At 46.3% G+C, this 8984-nt stretch overlaps 1 protein-coding gene across 4 annotated transcripts in view; it reads left to right on the plus strand.

The window, feature by feature from the left end:
• LOC146829753 (class I histocompatibility antigen, Gogo-C*0203 alpha chain-like) overlaps window positions 1–3969 on the plus strand; it is a 439978-nt gene extending 436009 nt beyond the window's left edge. For all 4 annotated transcript variants that reach the window (XM_085608479.1, XM_085608480.1, XM_085608481.1 and 1 more), the window contains one exon: window positions 1705–3969. The gene's annotated coding sequence lies outside the window, so the exon portion shown is untranslated. The remainder of the gene's footprint in view (window positions 1–1704) is intronic.
• The last annotated feature ends 5015 nt before the right edge of the window (window positions 3970–8984 follow it).

The raw sequence follows: 8984 nt of genomic DNA on the forward strand, positions 1-8984 counted from the left end.
GAAAGCTCTTTAAACACAAATATAATTCAGATATTCATGCCACGGCATGACATTTGGGGCTCCTGTATCCAGCCAAACAGGTTCACCAACAGTAGAGAAATTTTGGAAGCTCTGCCAGGGCCTTGCGTATAGACAATGCCAGCCCTCACATCCTGCCCTGGAGGACAGAGCCAGTCCTTTTGGGGCAGAGGCTGTGGTAAAGTCTGAGGCCATTACCCCAGCAAGAGCAGCAATCCTCCTGCTTCTCCTCCCTGCTGCAGCAACTACCAGGCTGCTTTAGGTGGTAAACAACCTTTACAACGCAACTTTTACAACGCAATGCCATTACATCGCGGTTTTTACAACGCAAGTCGTTACAACGACTTGCGCTAGATGGCGCTATAGGACAAGGAATAGTATAATTTACTATCCAACACCTTCCCTACTGTACGTAGACTGGAGTTGGAATAGTAAATTATACTACTCCTAAGTCCAGCGCCCTCCAACGCAAGTCGTTGTAACGACTTGCTTTGTAAAAACCGCGATGTAATGTACCGCGATGTAAATGTATGCGTTGTAACGTCATACATCCCTTTAGGTTGCCCTCGAAGGCCCATACCCATCCATTAGGAGCCAGGATTTTCTACTCGGCTGGAGATTATTCACCTCAGACAAGTGGGTCTTGCAAAATATATAAAACGGCTACACCCTGCCTTTTATTTCCTCCTCTGCCCATCTTCTCCCAACACCAGAGCAGCTTTTAAAGGATCACTCCACAATCTTGTTGCATAAAGTTAAACATCTCCTCAATAAAGGTGTCGTTGAGCGGGTGCCGGACCCCGAAAAGGTGAAGGGGTGTTATTCACGCTACTTCCTCATTCTGAGGAAAGGCTGAGGCCTCAGGCTTGAATTGGACCTCTGCCCACTGAGTACCTTTCTGGAGACAGAGATATCCAGAATGCTCATTCTCCTCAGATTCTTTCTTTTCTGGTCTGTGGAGACCGGACGGTGTCTCGGGACTTTAGGGGCATGTATTTCATGTACCTGTTTTGCAGTCCCACAGTTGTTACCTTTGGTTTGCCACCCATTTGGCCTTACTTTGGCATCTCGCGCCCCGTGGGGTACATCCTGCTCACTTCTCCCTATCCCCATCCGCTTTAGTAGTAAGTCAGACCCTTTTCCCACCCATTCACTCCAGCCCCACCCTATTTACTACTAAAGCATATACTTACATGTGCAATGACTCCACAGTTTGGGTGTACAACCCCGGACATAGGCACTGCAGAGGAGTCGTAAAACTCTACACATAGTTTGTGAATTGCAATTTGTAGTATGTCTCGTTCTACTTCAAATGTACTACAAAGTGCAGATTGTGAATCGGGCTCTGAGTTTGTGAATACTGAAAAGTAGTAAATTTACTCAAGCATGTCTAAACTTACACAAAAGTGCAACAAATCATTTAGAGTTAGTGTGCTGTTCAAGAGATAAGTCACCCACCTGCTATTTTTTATTAACTCGTATTCTGCTTTTGTGAATAGATGGCTCAGTTGAAGCTTGTTACTCGCAGCATCCCTGGGAGGCTCGACACAGAGTATAAAGTAGAAGTGGAAAGCAAAGTTTGTCGGTGATATTCAGTAAATTCATGTTTGTTCTGCACTGCTGCTTATAATCTGTCCGAAGGGCTCTTACTATAGAAACATCTGATCTTCAGTCTTTCTGTTACAGATCCAAGACCTGGGGCTGGAGGCTCCCATCAGCATCTTCAGCAAGGAGTGAACATCCTTTGACAGAGACGAGGAATCCATCCCGGGGCTTCCATTATCCTTCGCTCCTGAACGAGGCAGCAGCGCTTTCCTCCTTGAGCCCGCGCGCTTCCCTCTGTCGCCCTCTTCTGGCTTCCATGGGAACTTCAACGTTATTGTTATAATTGTGCCTTTGATCCTACAGTGGTGGTGGGGGGGAGATCTTAATTGAAATTCTGAGTTTGTTTGAACAGAGGAAAATATTATTTCTCGTATATTTTGATTTATTTTGCCTGGTAGTCACACACCTTGAAATAACATATCGTTCATACTTTTAGTTTGAAGTGAAGGCATTCAATTCTTACATTTTCAGACACATTTAACTTTTGTGACTTAAACCGTAATAAGTTATGATTTTGACTTTACATTTGTATAACCAAGTTCATGTATCACTTTTAAGAAGTATCAGCTCTCCCTTTGTATCTCGCAATGGCCTTCACCCTTCTGTGCATCCGATTCCTGTACCTTGCGGAGGTCTTTGTGCACGCAGACTGGAGGGTTTTACAGAGGGTGAACTGTGAGTGGTGACACCCTTGTTGTAAGGCTTCTCGCCCAGTTTTAGCAGCTATTTGGATACAGATGTCATCAATAAACCAGCTGCAGACACCGTTTCAGGGGTCGCAGGACAGTGTCTTTGGGCTCAACAACGGCTTTGGATTGTGCCTCGGGTGTCGGCTTATCTGACGAGGGAATGACTGACAGGGCTGGTTCACAAAGGTAAACTTACACTTTTGTGCATGTTTACTATTTTGTTGCTATTAAGAAACTCTGAGTTTATAGTAAGTTTACAAATGCAGAGATTCCACAGCCGTGGCGGATAACTCTGCACATAACAAGATGAATAGCAAACAAGTGTGTAAGTTCTCCTTTGTGAATGAGATCCGGAATTAGCAGGGCCTCTTGGTACTGGGTGCAGTTTTTCCTCAGTGCTTGCTTTTAAGGGGTTATTTAACCATAACTGGTACAAATGGGTGCAAATACACAAGGACGCTTAAAACATTCGTGCCAGGTGCTCTGTATGTTTTTGCACTCGGTGTACAGATCCCATCTAAACATAGAGGACAGTCACTTGTGTATTTGCAACCGCCTACATGGTTTATAATGTCAGAGGTATACATCTTTGTGCAGTTTGGATAGTCTTGGAGCCATGCATCCATTTCCATGGTTTGATGGTGCCGGAAGAATACATCTTTATGCACAGTGTATAGTGTCAGAACCACACATCTGTGTGCAGAGTGGACAGTGTTGGAGTTGTACATCTTTATGCACAGTGTATAGTGTCAGAACCACACATCTGTGTGCAGAGTGGACAGTGCTTGAGTTGTACATCTGTGTGCAGTGTATAGTGTCAGAGTTGTACATCTGTGTGCAGAGTGGACAGTGTTGGAGTTGTACATCTGTGTGAAGTGGATCGCGTCAGACCCATACATCTGTGTGCAGAGTGGACAGTGCTGGAGTTGTACATCTGTGTGCAGTGTATAGTGTCAGAGTTGTACATCTGTGTGCAGATTGGACAGTGTTGGAGTTGTACATCTGTGTGCAGTGTATAGTGTCAGAGTTGTACATCTGTATGCAGAGTGGACAGTGTTGGAGATATACATCTATGTTGAGGGAAGGGTGTTGGGACCGTGCACCGTATACAGATTGGATAGTGTTAGAGCTTTACATCTATGGGGAGAATGGATGCTCTTGGAACTGCGCATCCATGAGGGAACTGCACATCTGTATGTAGAGGAGCAAATGGTGGGACCAAACACCCATTTGGAGAGTGCATGGAGTTAGGAGCGTACTTAAGTAGGACAAGTGGATAGGGTTGGGACTATGCATCCATATGCAGACAGGATAGTATGAAAATATGAGAGAATTATTTGGTTGTTACAGATCTGAGCTCCTGGATCAGATAACATCTGTACAGGGAAGGGAAGTGTCATAATGAATGGGTCTGTCTGTTGCTTATCATTGTGTGATGAGATAATTGGTTTTGTGTATCTTTGTGCTCTATTATAAGCAGTAAATTAATGGGGAATGTACAATAAACTTGCTTTAAATGAAGCTTGTGATCTGTTGACTTGTTGGTCTGTATATCAGCTCTCGCTGTTCTTTATAAGGCCTTTAGTGGGGTCTGGAGTGCCTCTATTATTCAGCCTGTGAGTGTATTTGAAATAAGTAAATATAATTAATACAGTAACTCTTTATCTCGTTATCTGCAATTATTTCTCTCCATGTTTATCAAACATCGTGACGTTCCGTGGGAGGACCTGCCATAGACACATTGTCTTTTTTCAGTGATTATTGCGGGGCAGGAAGTGATGCGCAGACCCGGTAAGAGGTCTGTGGTTATTACCACAGACAGTGAGGCGTTTAGGGTCGTTGGAAGGTCACAAGGTGTTCAGTTAGATCAGGGGTACTCACAAACTTTCTGTCAGGGGCCAAAATTACAGTGTGGTTAGTGGCCGAGGGCTGCACTGGTAGGGGTGGAGTCAGTGGGGGCGGGATCAGTGGGGGCGGAGCTAGAGAAAAAAAAACCTTTCAAAACATTAGACAATGCTGTATTTCACAATCAGATGCAACTACAAAGAGCACATTTTGATAATACATTTTTATTTGAAGGCCTTTAGTGAAAGTAGAACAGCAAGTACAAAGGCAAACATAATGGGGGAAAGGTCTTTGCCAAGGCACAGAGTTTATGCACTAATTTTACATTTTATGCCCGCAATTAACTTCGTGTATTCTGGAACCTCTTCAGAGAGTGCAAGTCTCAGGAGGTGATCCAGATGTCCATCAGTCAGTTTGTTTCTTAGTTTATTTTTTATAGCACCCATTGTAGAAAAGGAATACTCGCATACAATTTTATTTTTGGATTTATAAAGCGCGTAGCTACCCGAGGGCGTCCCAGCGCTGATACTCGCCTGCCAGATCCAGGAGGGGGGATGAAAGGGGAGTGGGCAGAGTGACCAGATGGAGAAGGAAAACGTTTATGGAAATAACCAAGTTTTCAAGCGCTTACGGAAGGAAAGGAGGTCCGTTTCCGTTCGGATGTTGATGGGAAGGGCGTTCCATAGCTTAGGGGCGTTGAATGAGAAGAGACGGCCTCCTGAGCGTACTCTTCTTATTCTAGGGATGCTGGCCAGGGACAGGGTGTTTGACCTTAGCTGCCTAATGGATTGATAGGGTTTGATGAGCGGTCTCAATATGGGTGGGCCTTTGCCGTGGAATATTTTATGCGTAACACATAGGGTTTTGAAAGCAATGCGTTCCTGGATTGGGAGCCAGTGAAGTGAATTCAGAGCAGGTTTCGCCGAGCATCTGGATTTTGTCCCGGTGAGGAGCCTGGCGGCTGCATTCTGGACACGCTGCAATTTATTGATGACTGAGGTTGGGGCACCTAGATATAGGGCATTTCCATAGTCCAGTCTTGAGATGATCAGGCCTTGGATTAGGAGCTTTCTGGACTGAGGGGGGATTAGGGGAAAAATCTTCCTCGCAGTCCGCATAAGGCCGAAGCAGGTGCCGGCAGTATTCCTTGCTTGGGCTTTGAAGTTAAGCTCTTGGTCCAACCAAATGCCCAGGCTCTTGATTTCATTTTTTGGGGTGGGGGGAGACCCCATACAGGGCGGCCATGAGAGAGAGATGGGAAGTTTGCGAGGATCACCCAGTAGTAGGATCTCGGATTTCTCTCCGTTAAGTTTGAGGCGAGAGTCTCACATCCATTTGGATATGCTCTGAAGACAGGAGGCCAGGTTCTCCATGCAGTGGGCTGACTGATTTAGGGAGACGACTAGTGTGTGTCGTCGGCGTACATGACTACCTTTATTCCAAAAGGTGACACGATGTCTTCAAGGGGGAACATGTACACGTTGAAAAGTGTGGGGCTCAGGGAGGAGCTCTGGGGAACCCCACACTGGAGGGGAAGAGCTCTAGAGTGTACAAGTCCGTCAGCCACCTCGTAGGTTCTATGTTCCAGAAAGGATTTAAGCCAGTCCAGAGCGGAGCCAGTGACTCCTGCCCTGGAGAGACGGTGGACAAGGATGGTGTGGTCCACCGTGTCGAAGGCCGCACTTAGGTCCAGGAGGATCACTGCCACTGAGCCTCCTGTATCCAAGATGGATCTTGCTTCTTCAATCACGGCTAGAAGGGCGGTGTCGGTGCCCAGCCCTGGTCTGAACCCTGTCTGGGAGTAACAGAGGAGATTGTTAGACTCTAGGAAGGTGGAGATTTGCTGGTTCACAATTTTTTCAGCCACCTTACTGATGCCTGGGAGGAGAGAGATTGGCCTGAAGTTTGCCAGGTCAGAGGGGTCAAGATGGGGTTTCTTCAGAAGGGCGCGGACTATGGCTCTTTTCCAGCTAGTAGGGACGGTACCTTGGGTAAGGGAGGCATTGATAAGTTTGGTGAATAGGAGTGATATAATGGGGGCAACCAATTTTAATTTATTCATAGGGGCTGGATCTTTAGGAGCTCCTCTCTTTACTGAGTTTAGGGTAGTGAGTAATGTCTCTGTGGATACTGGGCAGAAGGCGTCAAGGTGAGGAGCGTCCGGGCGAGCAGGAGGGTGTAGCGGGTCCAGAGAGGTGGAATGGGAGGGGAGAGTTTTTAAAATATTGGTGATTTTGGAAGAAAAAAACTCAGCTAATTGGTTACATCTGGAGCCTGAGGGGTCGATAGCGGGTGGAGGATCTGGGGCTTTCATCAAGGAACGGATGATTCAGTATGTTTCTTTGGAAGAATTACTGCCTCGGTTACTGCCTCGGATTCTTTCATCTGGCACAGAAAGAGCTTTTGTTGGGATACAAGGGCTTCCTTTAGTGATGCCGCCTTCGCAGAACGCAGTTTGGAGTTCAGTGGAAAGTTTGTAGTGTATCCAGAGTGCCGCGTTTTGTAGTGCCGTTCCAGATTATACCTCTTTAGCACATTTAACTTTCTCTTTGCAAAGCAAACAAGTGGCTTTTTCTTTTGGCCATTCCACAAACAAGTCCTCTTCTTCCCATGCTTCCTGGAGGGTCCTGTGTTCGTTCTGGATCGATCTGGGTCGTTTGCAAGGCTTGGAAACTGGACTGTAGGCCATTGCGGAGGAATCGGATTTTCCTCCCGACAGCACCCTACGACTGATAAACCGACACACCCCACGACCGATGGACCAACACCACTTCTCGCAACAGATCTGTGAGCAACATCAAAGTAATGTTTTGTGTAAGCATACAACATAATGGGTAAACCTGCACATGTCACTCAATAGGGATTTGAAATAAATGGCATGCACACACGTATCTAAAAGGCCACGTTCACGCGCAGGTATCTTGGCGCTAAATAACTGATGTTTGTTGCCACCCAACTCATTTTATCGACCTCAGATGGATGAAGGGCAGGACCCGCCGGGATTTGAACCTGTGACCATGAGGTAGAACGCAGGCCCCTGCAGTGGACAAGGGGAGGGCCCTGGTTTCAGGTGGGGATTAGTATGGTATGCAGTTTCTGTCATCAGTACTTCTCACCCCTTTCCCCACAAGAGCAGTTTAAACATGCATGAGAAAATATCCTAGTTTGCAAGTACTATGAGTAACCCTGCTCTAGACAAAGCACCATCTCTCTCTACTAAGAACATTAATCACTGGAATTAGCAAGACATTTGTATCGTTGGCCAAAAATGTTGGAGTCCAGGGAGGAGGCAGCAAGTGCTTTTAAAACCATATTATACTTACAAACACGCCGCCCCCACCTGAAGTTAGCGCCCGGTGCGGTCGCACCGCCCTGGAGCCACCCTGCTCAAGGGTCCTGTGACCTCAGTGACAGAGTCACTGCCACTCTATGGTGTGCTGCTTCATAGGTCTGTCCCCAAGACTAGAGGTGAACTTCATGGATAGTGGTGGACAGGCCTTCAAGGTTAATCAACACTTACCACCGCTAGGGTCCACCTGCTGGTGCTAAGACACCAGGGCTTTTAAGATTTTGCGGCGCCTTCTTAGGTCTAGCACGGGAATGTGCTCCCTCAGGAGAGTGGTCTGGGAGCCTGGTCAGGAAGGCTGAACCTGATTCACCAGTTCCACTTCAGCAGCTCTGACCATAGCACCACATCCTCTCCCCCACTGATCACCATACTGCCCCACAAAGAGAAACTTGCAGTGCACTGACCCGCTATAAACACCTGGATGTGACTCAATTCTAATTACGCACTTGACAAGAACAATATGCTGCCTAAAAAAAATTAACATCCTAGAAAAAGCAAACACTCATAGGGAATGCAAGATTAAGTAAAGCATGTGAAATGTAAGCAGTGAGTGCTTTCGCATGAAAAGGTAAGGCCATGAATACAGGGCCCGGAAAGGACCCGTTTCAGTGCCCATTGCTTATATCCTTTCAAAACATAGGCGGTAAGGCTTAAAAAGACCACATTCGTAAACACACAGACGCTGTATACATTTTGTTTTCCAATTCACCCATCAAGCAGGTATTTCAGTACCTCCAGGCAAGGTGCACTTTCCCACACGGGGAAAACAATGTTGTTCAAAGAGGGGAGAAAACACAAGTATCACTTCACTGGCAAACACTGCAAAGTGGCGCTAATGTGTTTGGGTGTACATAAATCAATCTGGCCACCTTGCCACCACTCTGTCTTGCTTTAATTAGTTATTTATTTATTACATTTGGAATGTTTTATTCCTCTCCACCCCGAGGCTGCACTGGTGTCAGAAAAAGACGTTTCCAGCAAAAAAAGATTCTTTTTTGGATCCATTTCACAGGGCAGCAAATAAAGGAAAGGAGGAAAGAGAAGGTGATACCCGTTTCCTGAAGTCTTGGTTTTCACTAACTGAGGAGCGAGACCGAGAGAGAGGGAAGACTCGGAGGCTTAGCGGCCGTCACCGGGGCATGCGCTCACAGTTATAGGGACTTGGGGAGGCTGTGCGCAGGAGCCATATGGACTAAATGTACATAGCTGTGCTTACGAGGCATGCAAGCCTGACATATTGTATCTCAATCTTACAAGACAAAATTAAAGTCAGTGGTACTTCACGAAAGTGATTAGGGTGTTAATCCAATTCATCAGCTAGCAGCAGGAAAATATACATGCCAAATTTTCCTGGTCACATGGCTTCACTATATTAAAAAGCAAGTTCATTGCAAGTTCGTATCCCAGGTCTCGCGCACAAGCGAATAAAGAAAAAAAACATACCTGTGCAGGCGCTGCTGTGAAGGTTCTCCGGGGCT

This window comes from Triturus cristatus, chromosome 5_2, assembly GCF_964204655.1.
Source record: "Triturus cristatus chromosome 5_2, aTriCri1.1, whole genome shotgun sequence".
In the NCBI taxonomy this organism is placed as follows: domain Eukaryota; kingdom Metazoa; phylum Chordata; class Amphibia; order Caudata; family Salamandridae; genus Triturus; species Triturus cristatus.